The sequence below is a fragment of the Hyla sarda genome, chromosome 6, assembly GCF_029499605.1.
Source record: "Hyla sarda isolate aHylSar1 chromosome 6, aHylSar1.hap1, whole genome shotgun sequence".
NCBI classification, from domain to species: Eukaryota; Metazoa; Chordata; class Amphibia; order Anura; family Hylidae; genus Hyla; species Hyla sarda.
Window position 1 is genome coordinate 210,958,379 of NC_079194.1, and position 16,185 is coordinate 210,974,563.

At 44.2% G+C, this 16,185-nt stretch overlaps 1 long non-coding RNA gene across 1 annotated transcript in view; it reads left to right on the forward strand.

Moving 5' to 3' along the window:
- The first annotated feature begins 1,046 nt into the window (after nt 1–1,046).
- Nucleotides 1,047–16,185, forward strand: part of LOC130276680 (uncharacterized) — a 29,976-nt gene continuing 14,837 nt past the window's right edge. The window contains exons 1-2 of the long non-coding RNA XR_008845209.1: nt 1,047–1,178; nt 2,794–2,865. This is a non-coding gene — a long non-coding RNA (uncharacterized LOC130276680). The remainder of the gene's footprint in view (nt 1,179–2,793; nt 2,866–16,185) is intronic.

The window sequence follows — 16,185 nt, forward strand, 5'->3', positions numbered from 1 at the left end:
CGGGTCCTGATCCGCCATGACACGAAGCCACGCCATGGGCCCTTGTTATAGAAAGGGAGCGGACTCAGGGCGTAAAGGCACGCCCTTGTTCTTTAACAGGTTAAATACCAACAACCTTTTCAAATGGAAAGTACTATACCAAGATCTATGCCCCTCCTGGAAAATTGAGTGATCTATAAAACAGAAAATAATTATTAAAAGGGTACTCCACTGCCCCAGCCTTCAGAACATTTTGTTCCAAACGCTGGGTGTGGGCTGTGGGGGTCGTGACATCATGGCCACGCCCCTCGTGATGTCACGCCATGCCCCTGAATGCATGTTTATGGGAGGGGGCATAGCAGCCGCCACGCCCCTGCCATAGACTTGCATTAAGGGGGCTGTGACATGAAGTCACGGCACCCACGGCCCGCACCCAGCCTTCGGAACAAAATGTTCAGAATGCTGGGGCAATGGAGTACCCCTTTATGACAATAACTGTCCATATGCTGCCAAATATGTTATAACAAGTAATTGGAGATAGAGTTGTTTAGCCATCATCTACAATAACCACATTGCTATATTTTAAAACAATAGGCACCTTCACAGATAAAAGCTCCAAACCTCTACCAATGCCCCCTACAATTTATTTGGACAATTACATATGATTGAGTACTATAGTGTATTGTGTAATATAATGTATACAACTTATTCCTGTACAGAAATGATCCCATCAATATTTTTCCCCGTCTCCCTTACATTTAACATTTTTCAAGCAGCACCAAAGATCTGAATTGTGATTTATACTTGGATGATCGGAGACATATAAACCGTCCTGTAAGACAGTGTTATCAGAGACTGAGGCACATTTTATAACGCTGGCTAAGACATCAAAATAAAGGTGATACAAACATCAATCTCGAGGATAACATCAAACTGCTTTCTGCCAGGGTTTGACCTTAGCGATGCCTGTGGATAGTATTACTTGTCTCAGCCCTTCACAAACAGTCACCAAGGGACAGTTAGAAAACTCAGCTTTAATGGTGAAGGTTGGAATTACCAGATGCATCAAAAGACTTTAACACCGACCCTAGAGACTTGTAACCCCTGGAAGGGTCTGACATAGCACCTCCAAAACTAGTGGATATTAGTGGGTTGGCTTGACAGATACATTTTTTAGTTTCCATTATTTACTATCTGAGGTATTACTTGTGTCAGTTATGATTAAATAATGTGAAAATAACATAAATGTCTAAATGCCCTCAGCCATGTCACTGCAATAATACAATCTATAAGCAAACAAATGCTTTGTGTGATGAAGATTTTAGGTTTATGGATGTAGTGTTACATATGTGCATCGCAAGAAATATGAAGCCGCTTGCAAGTGAATAATTTAATTTGTCAGAATTAGTAAGGTACAGTTGTGTTTAACCCCTTAAGGACCAAGACCATTTTGACCTTAAGGACCAGGCCAATTTTTTTTTTGCGTTTTCCTTTTTTCCTCCTCGCATTCTAAATCCATAACTCTTTTATATTTCCATCTACAGACCCATATAAGGCCTTGTTTTTTGCTTGACCAATTGTACTTTGTAATGAAACCTCTCATTTTACCAAAAACTTTATGGTGAACCCAAAGAATATTTTTTTTACGGAGGAAATTTAAATGAAAACCACAATTTTGCACACTTTCGAGGGTTTCGTTTTCACATTGTACACTTTACGGTAAAAATGATGTGTTCTTTATTCTCTGGGTCAATATGATTAAAATGATACCCATGGCTAGATACTTTTCAATTTTTTTGTACCGCTTAAAAAAATCTAAAACTTTTTGTACAAAATCAATAATATAAAATCATCCTATTTTGACCACCTATAACTTTTTCATTTTTCCATCAGGGCTAATTTTTTTGCGCTGTCATCTGTACTTTTCATTGATACCACAAATAAAACTTTTAGATCACTTTTTATTAATTTTTATTGAATATTATGTGACATAAAAGCAGCATTTTTTCATTTTTTTTTAACGTTTACGCCATTCACCATACGGGATCATGATCAATATATTTTGATAGTTTGGACATTTATGCACGCGGCAATACCAAATATGTTTATAAAAAAAATGCTTTTTGGGGGTAAAATGTGAAAAAGGGACAATTTTCGTTTTTATTGGGGGAAGGGATTTTTCACTTTTTTCACTTTTTATTTTTACATTTGTCAAATGTTGTTATTTTACACTTTTTACACTTATTTTACACTTTTTATGTCCCCATAGGGGACCATCAATAGCAATCAGTTGCTTGCTAATACTGTTCCGTGCTATGCATAGGGCATAGCACGGATCAGTATTATCGGTGATCTTCTGCTCTGGTCTGCTCGATCACAGACCAGAGCAGAAGATGCCAGGAGATGGCTGGAGGCATGTGAGGGGACCTCCGGCCGTCATTACAGATGATCGGATCCCTGCAGCAGCGCTGCGGGTGATCCGATCATCTATTTTAACATGCGCATTGCCGCAGATGCCGTGATCTGTATTGATCACGGCATCTGAGGGGTTAATGGCAGACATTCGTGCAATCGCGGATTTCCGCCTTCACCGGCGGGTCCCCAGCTGCTGATAGCAGCCGGGACCTGCAGTGTATGACGCGAGCACTGCTCCGATGCTCGCGGTCATACACAGGACATAAATGTAGGTCCTGGTGCGCTAAGTACTGCAGCACCAGGATGTACATTTAAGTCCGTGGTCGTTAAGGGGTTAATAAAGAACACCAACATTTTTTTCTGGTCTTCATTCATTTTATGTTCCATGTCTAAAATCAGGAGGACTTCGAAGTTATACAGGATCACCCGGCGCTGATCGGAACATGAGGAGCAGAACAATGGAGGGTTCAGGTGAGATTCTTTGTTGGTCCAGCATGTATCACGTTTCGCTGTGCATGCTTGTTACACATATATCTCTACAGTATGGCTGCAGATGGAACTTAAAGGGGTATTCCAGGAAAAAACTTTTTTTTTTTTTATATCAACTGGCTCCAGAAATTTAAACAGATTTGTAAATTACTTCTATTAAAAAATCTTAATCCTTCCAATAATTATCAGCTGCTGAAGTTGAGTTGTTCTTTTCTGACTGGCAACAGTGCTCTCTGCTGACATCTCTGCTTGTTTCGGGAACTGCACAGAGTAGAAGAGGTTTGCTATGGGGATTTGCTTCAACTCTGGACAGTTCCAGAGACACGTTTCATCAGAGAGAACTTAGACAGAAAGGAACAACTCAACTTCAGCAGCTCTTAAGTACTGAAAGGATTAAGGTTTTTTAATAGAAGTAATTTTCTGGAGCCAGTTGTTTTATAAAAAAAAGTTTTTTTTCCTGGATAACCCCTTTAATTGACACCCGCTTCACATTGTTGTGTATTTTGGTTAGTGGCTGCCTTCCTCCTCCCCTCCCCCACTGCGGGTTTACTTGGAGTCCCGCACATGAGAGCACCTTCTCCTTTTCTCTCTTCTCAGATGTATAAAATTAGACAATGATGTGTGAGAAGAGGTAGAGCTGAATGGTAATTCTAATAAAGTTACAGAAATAAAGTGAAACCTATTTAAGAAGACCACTCAAAATTACATAAATAAATGGTCTTTTATGGGAGTGGTTTAAAAAAAAAATTAACACTAGGACACATATCGGTCACATAAAATCTGGTCTGGATAAAGGATGGTCTTCTCATAGAAATAACAGCATTTAGCCAAATAAAACTCTGGAGAAATGTAAACCTCTCTAAGGCTAAGTTTCTACTTGTTTTTTTTTTTGTTTTTTTTGGGGAAAAACGCCAAGAAAAACCCCAATGCTGCCGCATGGTGTTTTTTTTGGCCAAAAAACGCTGCGGCCAGATGTTAGCTGTAAATCAATGAGAAATTGCTAAATTCTTATTTCACTTGGCGTTTTTTTTTTATCCTTTTGGCATTTTTCACTCTTTTTTTGGCGTTTTTCAGCTCCTTGGCGGTTTTCCAAGATCGCAGCATGTTGTGCCACTGGTGATTTTTTTTGTCAAAATCATGGCATTTTTCTCCCATAGAAGTTTATGGGAGTGAAAAAACGCCAAGAAAAATGATATGTGGGTTTTAACTTTGGCATTTTTGCAGGCAGTTTTTATTCTTTTTTGGACTTTAGCGATCCAAAAAAGTGATGGAGATACCTTTTTTAATAAAATTTCGTAGGGTACCATTAAAAAAAATTGTATCTAACGAAATGTAGCTTTTTTATTACAAAATTTGTATTAATTTTTTTTAACAGGGATCAATTTATGTGGGCGGACAGGGCACTAAAAATGTAGCCAGCAATAATAAAAATGTAGTGTGTATGTTTTTCACTTTTTTTTCTTTATTTTTTTTGCATTTTTTAAGGTAGTACTACTACTCCCAGGATGAAACACACTGTTCCATGATGGGAGTAGTAGTACCTGTACTAATTGACAGATCGCCTGTTGCGCTCCTCCTGTATAATGTATAGGTGCAGCGGCCGCTCTTCTATGGTCCCCTGCACTGCCGTATATATACACCTATTAATATTTCCCGCAGAGAGCTGTGATTGGCCAGATAGTTCCAGCCAATCACAGCTCTCTGTGGAAAATATGAATATGTGTATATATATATGTCAGTGAAGGAGACCATAGAAGAGCGGCCGCCCGCACCTATAAATTATACAGGATGATCACAGCAGGTGTCAGGAGTGACATTCACTGTGATCTTTCCTTAACTGCAGGTACTACTACTCCCAACATGGTGCACACTCTGCTTCATGCTGGGAGCTGTAGTACCTGCATTAATAGATAGATCGCAACAGGTGTCAGAAGTTACACTCGCTGCGATCTGTCTATTAATGCAGGTACTATAGCTCCCATCATGGAGCAGAGTGTGCTCCATGTTGGGAGTAGTAGTACCTGCATGTAAGAAAATATCACAGCGGGTATCACTACTGACACCCGCTGCGATCGTCCTGTCTATAGCAGAGATGTGGAGCTGCTCTATACAGCGCTCTCATCTCTGCACTATACTCCGGCCGGCCACTCATTCATATTTCTCTCTGAGAGCGGTGATTGGCTGCAACCATCCGGCCAATCACCATTCTGGGAGGGAAACATGAATGAGTGATGTTCTATTTACATCACCGGCCGGAGTACAGAGCAGAGATGTGAGCGCTGTATAGAGCCACTCTGCATCTCTGCTATATTATGGATGATCGCATCGGGTGTCACGACTGACACCCGGGGGATATGTCTATAGTACAGGTATTACTACTCCCTTCATGGAACAGTCTTTTCCATGATGGGAGTAGTAGTACTACCTTAAAAAATTTTAAAATTGAGAAAACAAAGTGAAACACACACACTTTATTAAAAATGTATTCAAATTTTGTTATAAAAAACTTATATTTCGTTAAATAATTATTTTTCCATCACTACTGCATCTAACAAATTTTGGGTACCAAAAATAAAAAAAACGCCAAAGGTGCCAAAAATGCAATTTCCACACAAATGAAAAAATGCCAGAAAAAACACCAGAAAAAATGCCACACACAGGAAATTGCACTGCCGTTTTTTCCTAAGGCTAAGTTTCTACTTGCTTTTTTGTTTAAAAAAATAAAATAAATGCCTGGAAAAACGCCTGCAAAAAATGTCAGCGCAATTCCCTGCATCTGTCATTTTTTCAGGCGTTTTTTTCAGGCGTTTTTTCATTTGTGTGGAAATAGCATTTTTGGCACCTTGGCAGTTTTTCCAGCCTCTCCAAGTAGAATTTTTAGACATTTTTGGCAGACTCCAGAGAAAATGGCTGCTGTTCCTCTTCCCGGGAACAGGCCCTTTTTTTCACAGGTGAATAACGCCAAATGCATTTTTTCACTCCCATAGACTTCTATGGGAGAAAAACGCCATGATTTTGAAAAAAAAACAAAACGCTAGTGTCTCAACATGCTGCAACTTTGGAAAACTGCCAAGGAGCTGAAAAACGCAAAAAAAAAAGAGAAAAAATTTGTAAACGGATAAAAAAAAATGCCAAAATGAAAAACGCCAAGTGGAAAAAGAACTTTGCGATTTCTCATTGATTTACAGCTAACATCTGGCCGCAACGTTTTTTTGGCGGAAAAAAATCCATGTGGCAGATTTGACTTTTTTCTCTGCGTTCCCCCCTCCCAAAAAAAAAAAAAATAAGTTAAAACTTAGCCTAAAGGAGAATTGGATTTTCACATTTGTGCATCCCATCAATAAAACAGGCTGAAGTACACCGGCATATACAGTATAGTCTCATGGATATGGATGTCACTGTGCCAGTTACTAGAATAAAGGGGTTGTAAATGGCATTCAATTCTGTGCAGAAAAAGTTTCAGGATAACATTCCATTTATTTATGTAAAACTCTGCTCATTCTGGGTTTAGTAGCCAACTGTATGGTCCTGTTTAGTGTTGAGTGGCATAGGCCATATTCGAATTCGCGAATATTCGCAAATGTATGGACGAATATTCGTCATATATTCGCTAAATTCGCATATTTGTAATATTGACGTTTTATTTTCGCATATACGAAAATTTGCATATGCGAAAATTAACATATACAAAAATTAGCATAAGCTAAAATTCGCATATGCAAAAAGCAGCATATGCAAATTTTCGCATATGCGAAAATTCGCACGCCAGTCTCACACAGTAGTATTACAGCCTTCTTTACACCACACAAGCTGGAAGCAGAGAGGGGTGATCTCTGTGATGTGTACTGTGATAAAAAAAAACAAAAAAAAAAACAAATATTCGTAATTACGAATATATAGTGCTATATTCGTGAATTCGCGAATATGCGATATTCGCGAATAAAATTAGCATTGCGAATATTCATGAGCAACACTAGTCCTGTTCAGTGATTGACAGCTCTCAGTACATGCCCACTTTTACACACATCTACTGTATCAGTCAATCATTGAGTAGGACCGCCCATATGACCACTTAGTCCAGAAAGAGCAAAGATTTACATGACTAAATGACAAGTTTCCCTATTGCTTTCCCCACAAAACTCTACATCAGTCTGCTCAGCTCCTCCTGCCCTATTACATGATGCCTGCAGATTGGACTGCATGTTCTGTGTGACAGGTTCCTTTTAATGGGTTATTCCCATCTTAAAACGTTATTCAATATCCACTTAAACCCCCACTGACTGTGAGAACAGGGACAAAATTGGCCCCTAGAATGAATGGCATGTGCCTCGCCAGGGCACCAAATATTTTCTTTGGGGCTGCCAAAAATTGCAAAAACAGGCAGCCTTCTAGAGAAACAGGTGGTGCTCCCTATTCATTCTGGGGAAAATGCTGTCTCCATTCTTAGGCCGGGTTTACATGGCGTAAAATGTGCACGGAAAACACGTATGGACATTACGCACATTTGACTAATCTGGTGGTCGCTAGGTCCCCCCAGAAATGTGCCGTCTCATAGAGGGCAATACATTTTGTTGTAGAATTCGCAGAAAGTATAGACATGTTAATTCATTCTGTGGATGCCGGAATCAGAATTTCTGTGGCAGAAACATCTGGTGTGGAAATTTTGCCATGCGCACAGTGCAGCAGAATCCCATTGAAATCAACAGGACTCTGCTGCAGAGGAACTTCAATGCGGAATTCCACCATGTAAATGTAATGTCCGTTTACTTGTTTTAGCATTTTTCCGTTTTAGACCCTGTTCAGACCTTGTTTTTCATGCAATTTCTGTTTCTGTGCTTTTCTTCCAGGCGTGGAAGAGTTAAGCTTTTCATCCAATTACAATGTGGGTATGTCTATATAACTCCAGCTCAATCTGCATTCTAGTTGCTGGTTATTTAGTGCAATACACTTTGTCTGCTTGTGCAATAATGCTGCTATGATGTCTGTGCATTATACTTCTAGGTCTGCTTGAGTATGCACCTTGTTTGTATTCTGTGATATTTTATCAGAGTTTTCAGCCATGGTTAAATAGTCTTTTATTGTAGATTTTTAGTCTGTTACATTTGTCGGTTTTAGGATGTACGTCTGTTCTGCTTTGTCAGTGTTCACACTGTGAGAATCCTGACCTAAGTTCATCTACTTTGTAGAGTTTGGTTTACTTGTGTCACGATGCCGGCTGGCAGGTAGTGGATCCTCTGTGCCAGAGAGGGATTGGCGTGGACCGTGCTAGAGGATCGGTTCTAAGTCACTACTGGTTTTCACCAGAGCCCGCCGCAAAGCGGGATGGTCTTGCTGCGGCGGTAGTGACCAGGTCGTATCCCCTAGCAACGGCTCAACCTCTCTGGCTGCTGAAGATAGGCGCGGTACAAGGGAGTAGACAGAAGCAAGGTCGGACGTAGCAGAAGGTCGGGGCAGGCAGCAAGGATCGTAGTCAGGGGCAACGGCAGAAGGTCTGGAATCACAGGCAAGGAACACACAAGGAACGCTTTCACTGGCACTAGGGCAACAAGATCCGGCAAGGGAGTGAAGGGGAAGTGAGGTGATATAGGGAAGTGCACAGGTGTAAACACTAATTGGAACCACTGCACCAATCAGCGGTGCAGTGGCCCTTTAAATCGCAAAGACCCGGCGCGCGCGCGCCCTAGGGAGCGGGGCCGCGCGCGCCGGGACAGAACTGACGGGGAGCGAGTAAGGTACGGGAGCCGGGGTGCGCATCGCGAGCGGGCGCTACCCGCATCGCGAATCGCATCCCGGCCGGAGGTGGTAACGCAGCGCCCCGGGTCCGTGGAACCGACCGGGGCGCTGCAGTGAGGGAAGTGTAGCGAGCGCTCCGGGGAGGAGCGGGGACCCGGAGCGCTCGGCGTAACAGTACCCCCCCCCTTGGGTCTCCCCCTCTTCTTGGGGCCTGAGAACCTGAGGATCAGACTTTTGTCCAGGATATTGTCCTCAGGTTCCCAGGACCTCTCTTCTGGACCACAACCCTCCCAATCCACTAAAAAAAAAGTTCTTCCCCTGACCTTTTTAGAGGCCAAAATCTCTTTGACAGAGAAGATGTCCGAGGAGCCGGAAACAGGAGTGGGAGGAACAGATTTAGGAGAAAAACGGTTGAGGATGAGAGGTTTAAGAAGAGAGACGTGAAAGGCATTAGGGATACGAAGAGAAGGAGGAAGAAGAAGTTTGTAAGAGACAGGATTAATTTGACACAAAACTTTAAAAGGACCAAGATAGCGTGGTCCCAACTTATAGCTCGGGACACGGAAACGGACATATTTAGCGGAGAGCCATACCTTGTCTCCAGGGGAAAAAATGGGAGGAGCTCTTCTTTTCTTATCTGCGAATCTCTTCATGCGAGAAGAAGCCTGTAAGAGAGAATTTTGGGTCTCTTTCCATATGGTGGAAAGATCACGAGAAATTTCATCCACAGCGGGCAGACCAGAGGGCAAGGGGGTAGGGAGGGGGGGAAGAGGGTGACGGCCGTACACCACGAAAAACGGAGATTTGGAGGAAGATTCAGAGATTCTGAAATTATACGAGAATTCGGCCCAAGGTAGAAGATCTGCCCAGTCATCCTGGCGGGAGGAAACAAAATGTCGTAAATAGTCACCCAAGATCTGGTTAATTCTCTCTACTTGTCCATTGGATTGAGGATGGTATGCAGAAGAAAAATTTAATTTAATCTTGAGTTGTTTACAGAGAGCCCTCCAGAATTTAGACACAAATTGGACGCCTCTATCCGAGACGATCTGTGTAGGCAACCCGTGAAGACGAAAAATGTGTACAAAAAATTGTTTAGCCAACTGAGGCGCTGAAGGAAGACCAGGAAGAGGGATGAAATGTGCCATTTTGGAGAATCGATCAACGACCACCCAAATAACAGTGTTGCCATGGGATGGGGGTAAGTCAGTAATAAAATCCATACCAATCAGAGACCAAGGCTGTTCGGGGACAGGTAGAGGATGAAGAAAACCAGCGGGCTTCTGGCGAGGAGTCTTATCCCGGGCACAGATAGTGCAGGCTCGCACAAAGTCCACCACATCAGTCTCTAGAGTCGGCCACCAATAGAAGCGAGAGATGAGTTGCACAGATTTCTTGATGCCCGCATGACCTGCGAGATGGGAGGAGTGACCCCATTTGAGGATCCCAAGGCGTTGGCGTGGAGAAACAAAGGTCTTTCCTGGAGGAGTTTGCCTGATGGAGGCTGGAGAAGTGGAAATCAGGCAGTCAGGAGGAATGATGTGTTGAGGAGAGAGTTCAATTTCAGAGGCATCTGAGGAACGAGAGAGAGCATCGGCCCTAATGTTTTTATCAGCAGGCCGAAAGTGAATTTCAAAATTAAATCGGGCAAAGAACAGAGACCACCTGGCCTGACGAGGATTCAGCCGTTGGGCAGACTGGAGGTAGGAGAGGTTCTTGTGATCGGTGTAAATAATAACTGGAAATCTTGATCCCTCCAGCAGATGCCTCCATTCCTCAAGTGCTAATTTAATGGCTAGAAGCTCTCGATCCCCGATGGAGTAGTTCCTCTCCGCCGGAGAGAAGGTCCTGGAAAAAAAACCACAAGTAACAGCATGCCCGGAAGAGTTTTTTTGTAGAAGGACAGCTCCAGCTCCCACTGAGGAGGCATCAACCTCCAATAGGAAGGGTTTAGATGGGTCAGGTCTGGAGAGCACGGGAGCCGAAGAAAAGGCAGACTTGAGTCGTTTAAAGGCGTCTTCCGCTTGAGGAGGCCAAGACTTGGGATCGGCATTTTTTTTTGTTAAAGCCACAATAGGAGCCACAATGGTAGAAAAATGTGGAATAAATTGCCTGTAATAATTGGCGAACCCCAAAAAACGTTGGATGGCACGGAGTCCGGAGGGGCGTGGCCAATCTAAGACGGCAGAGAGTTTATCTGGGTCCATTTGTAGTCCCTGGCCAGAGACCAAGTATCCTAGAAAAGGAAGAGATTGGCATTCAAACAGACATTTCTCTATTTTGGCATAGAGTTGATTATCACGAAGTCTCTGAAGAACCATACGGACATGCTGGCGGTGTTCTTCAAGATTGGCAGAAAAAATCAGGATATCGTCCAGATATACAACAACACAGGAGTATAGTAGATCACGAAAAATTTCATTAACAAAGTCTTGGAAGACGGCAGGGGCGTTGCATAGACCAAAGGGCATGACCAGATACTCAAAGTGTCCATCTCTGGTGTTAAATGCCGTTTTCCATTCATCCCCCTCTCTGATGCGGATGAGATTATAAGCACCTCTTAAGTCCAGTTTGGTAAAAATATGGGCACCTTGGAGACGATCAAAGAGTTCAGAGATGAGGGGTAGGGGGTAGCGGTTCTTAACCGTGATTTTATTAAGACCGCGGTAGTCAATGCAAGGACGTAGAGAGCCATCTTTTTTGGACACAAAGAAAAATCCGGCTCCGGCAGGAGAGGAGGATTTACGGATAAAGCCCTTTTTTAAATTTTCTTGGACGTATTCAGACATGGCAAGAGTCTCTGGGACGGACAGAGGATAGATTCTGCCCCGGGGTGGAGTAGTGCCCGGGAGGAGGTCAATGGGACAATCATAAGGCCTGTGAGGAGGTAGAGTCTCAGCTTGTTTTTTGCAAAAAACGTCCGCAAAGTCCATATAGGCCTTAGGGAGACCGGTTACATGAGGAAGCACAGGGACACGGCAAGGTTTACTGGGAACCGGTTTTAAGCAGTCCTTGGAACAAGAGGGCCCCCAACTCTTGATCTCCCCAGTGGACCAATCCAGGATTGGGGAATGGAGTTGAAGCCAGGGAAGTCCAAGAAGGATTTCAGAAGTGCAATTGGGGAGGACCAACAGTTCAATCCTCTCGTGATGAGATCCGATGCACATTAGAAGGGGCTCCGTGCGGAAACGTATAGTACAGTCCAATCTTTCATTGTTTACACAATTGATGTAGAGGGGTCTGGCGAGACTGGTCACCGGGATGTTGAACCTGTTGACGAGAGAGGCTAAGATGAAATTTCCTGCAGATCCAGAGTCCAGGAAGGCCACAGCAGAGAAGGAGAAGGCAGAGGCAGACATCCGCACAGGCACAGTAAGACGTGGAGAAGCAGAGTAGACATCAAGGACTGTCTCACCTTTGTGCGGAGTCAGCGGACGTCTTTCCAGGCGGGGAGGACGGATAGGACAATCCTTCAGGAAGTGTTCGGTACTAGCACAGTACAGGCAGAGATTCTCCATGCGGCGTCGTGTCCTCTCTTGGGGTGTCAGGCGAGACCGGTCGACCTGCATAGCCTCCACGGCGGGAGGCACAGGAACAGATTGCAGGGGACCAGAGGAGAGAGGAGCCGGGGAGAAGAAACGCCTCGTGCGAACAGAGTCCATATCCTGGCGGAGCTCCTGACGCCGTTCGGAAAAACGCATGTCAATGCGAGTGGCAAGATGGATGAGTTCATGTAGGTTAGCAGGGATTTCTCGTGCGGCCAGAACATCTTTAATGTTGCTGGATAGGCCTTTTTTAAAGGTCGCGCAGAGTGCCTCATTATTCCAGGATAATTCTGAAGCAAGGGTACGGAACTGTACGGCATACTCGCCAACGGAAGAATTACCCTGGACCAGGTTCAACAGGGCAGTCTCAGCAGAAGAGGCTCGGGCAGGTTCCTCAAAGACACTTCGAATTTCCGAGAAGAAGGAGTGTACAGAGGCAGTGACGGGGTCATTGCGGTCCCAGAGCGGTGTGGCCCAAGCCAGGGCTTTTCCAGACAGCAGGCTGACTACGAAAGCCACCTTAGACCTTTCAGTGGGGAACTGGTCCGACATCATCTCCAAGTGTAATGAACATTGGGAAAGAAAGCCACGGCAAAACTTAGAGTCCCCATCAAATTTATCCGGCAAGGATAGTCGTATTCCAGAAGCGGCCACTCGCTGCGGAGGAGGTACAGGAGCTGGCGGAGGAGATGATTGCTGGAGCTGTGGTAGTAACTGTTGTAGCATAACAGTCAGTTGAGACAGCTGTTGGCCTTGTTGCGCAATCTGTTGTGACTGCTGGGCGACCACCGTGGTGAGGTCAGCGACAACTGGCAGAGGAACTTCAGCGGGATCCATGGCCGGATCTACTGTCACGATGCCGGCTGGCAGGTAGTGGATCCTCTGTGCCAGAGAGGGATTGGCGTGGACCGTGCTAGAGGATCGGTTCTAAGTCACTACTGGTTTTCACCAGAGCCCGCCGCAAAGCGGGATGGTCTTGCTGCGGCGGTAGTGACCAGGTCGTATCCCCTAGCAACGGCTCAACCTCTCTGGCTGCTGAAGATAGGCGCGGTACAAGGGAGTAGACAGAAGCAAGGTCGGACGTAGCAGAAGGTCGGGGCAGGCAGCAAGGATCGTAGTCAGGGGCAACGGCAGAAGGTCTGGAATCACAGGCAAGGAACACACAAGGAACGCTTTCACTGGCACTAGGGCAACAAGATCCGGCAAGGGAGTGAAGGGGAAGTGAGGTGATATAGGGAAGTGCACAGGTGTAAACACTAATTGGAACCACTGCACCAATCAGCGGTGCAGTGGCCCTTTAAATCGCAAAGACCCGGCGCGCGCGCGCCCTAGGGAGCGGGGCCGCGCGCGCCGGGACAGAACTGACGGGGAGCGAGTAAGGTACGGGAGCCGGGGTGCGCATCGCGAGCGGGCGCTACCCGCATCGCGAATCGCATCCCGGCCGGAGGTGGTAACGCAGCGCCCCGGGTCCGTGGAACCGACCGGGGCGCTGCAGTGAGGGAAGTGTAGCGAGCGCTCCGGGGAGGAGCGGGGACCCGGAGCGCTCGGCGTAACAACTTGTATCCTTGTTGATGAAGTTTCATGTATATTTCTGTTTCCTACTGGGTCAGCATCCTGATCACACGGTGGAGTGTGCCTGCTGGCCAGTAGTCTATTTGGCTTTATTATGGCTACTCCTTTTGTGGAGTGGAGTGTCCCCTTAGTTTGTTCTGTGTCCCAGTGTGCATGGTGTCCTATGTTCCTGATCAGTTTGCCTGTTTATATTCTGCCCTGCTAGTATTTGTATCCTGTCTGGTTGTCTGGTAGTTTTCTGTTTCTGGCCTATGACCGATTAAGTTTATTTGTTTTTACGTCACTGTACCATAGCGCAGGGAGGGACCGGCTCCAAGTTGTCGATCCATTGCTTAGGATCGATGGGCAAGTAGGGAGTGTTTTTAGGGTCAGTTTAAGGCTCACTCTCCCTGTCAGCTGAGTTGGTCGTGGCAGTAAACATACCCTTACAGCCAGTGTGGGTCTCAGTGGTTCAACTCTTTTCTATGGATAAATAACTTCTTCTCCTAAAATATAAATATATGAACATTACACCCTGAAGTAAATGCTATGAAAGTAACACTTACCATCATGTCAATGCAGTAGATTACAGTAAGAATAAATCATGTTGAAAATGTAATGATGTATTTTTATTTATCTATATATAAAATACCATACACAGGAAAAAAAATTTAAACAGAAGAGCAATAAAAGCTCAATCATCAATGCAATACCTTAAGCATAATGAAACTATTTGGGCCATTTTCTTCACAGACTTTAAAACATTCTTCTCACCCCAGTGATACTTAAAAAAATTCAACCTGTTAGAAACACAAAGAATCATAACCACATTTTAGACAGATGCTGTGAACACCCAGCGCTATCAAAAAAAGAAAAGTGTGAAGTTGCTACTTTAATATTGTAATATTTAATCTATTATTCCCTGTGGTATGGACCTCCCGTATACCTTTGAGTTGGCTCTTGTTTTCTTAAACTGAAATCTCCTGCTGGAATTTTGCAAGCTGCGTGAGGAGCTGGTAATCCATCGGCATACAAACATTATTTACATAGCGGGGGTGACCAGGATAAATGAAAGGGGAGGAAACTGCTGCTTTATTACTCAGTATACAAATTATTAACACTTTCTATGTCATTTTAACCTCTTTGGCCGAGTTTACATATAAAGATTGTGGCTCTAGCCAGACAGACTTCCTGCACACTCACTTTCATTTTAGTGGATTTACATTCCTATTTAGAGATGAGCGACCATTCTGGCCAGTCTATTTGCAGCTAAAATTTAATTTATAGATTTTTGTCTTTTTTTTTTTGCCCTAGTTTCAGTCAAGTGTATCTATTTATTGTAATGGGAGGGGAAAATCAGGTGATGCCAGACACCTTTCACATGATCTCTTAGGGATTAAATGATTGGGTAAGTTGGGCTATGTTCACACAACCAAATGTGCAGCCAGAAAATTTCTGGGTGTACACTGTACAGACAGCGGGCAGGAAATGCCTTGCATTTCTAAGCGGATTTCTGCGGAGGCTGGAATCAGAGTTTCTTCTGCAGGTCATTCTGACATAAAAATTCCCCTGTGCAGAAGAACCCCATTGAACAATGTGACTCTGCTGCAACAGAATTTCTGTCCTGAATTTTTATTGGATTCTGCTCTGAAATTCTGCTGCGTGAACATAGCCATGAAATCCAACAACTGCCATTAAGGGACTATTAGTCTGCTCCCATACACATGCCTGGCGGAAAAGCTCCATGCTCACCAACTAGTGGGGCTTGCAATGAAGGGGTATGGTTTAGAGTGAAGGAGGCATGGTTGCCCTGCATGCCAAATTTACTGCTGTTTATACTTGAGAGCCGGTGGAGATTGCTGTGGGGGCACACAGGCACACTGGATCCGTGTACAGGTGTCCTACAAAAATCCAGTGTGTCTGTGTGCTGGCAGCAGTTTTATTTAGACCGGTGTGTGAGACACCAATGTTGATAATTAGCCCCCCCCCCGAATTTGTATTGGCACTGCAAGTCCCAGCCCAACTCTGAAGATCCAAACTGACAGCTGTGGATAAGATATGGAAAGAAATATGGCAATAATACACTAGAGTGAAGCCAGCCATGGGAGGCAAAAGTACATTTTCATGACAACCTGACTTTCCTCAGAAAAGGCACAGCTTAGAGCAGATCCAGATAGATGTAACATAACAGGGATATCGGCCAGTTAGGAGCACGTTACATGCACATCTTTACATCTGGATCATGAACCCAAGTCCCAGGCTGACAAATTTTCTGACTTCCTGACTTGACAGCTGAATATTTAAAAATGTATACAATTTATACAAAATTGTGTGCTCCTCGTACACTTTTTTTAATGCAATTTTTGAAGAAAAAGCTGGGACCATACATTTTATATTTTGGACTCAAAAAGCTGGGACCATAAATTTCGAATTTTGGATTCAAAAACTATATCTTAAAGCTTGAACATGAGAA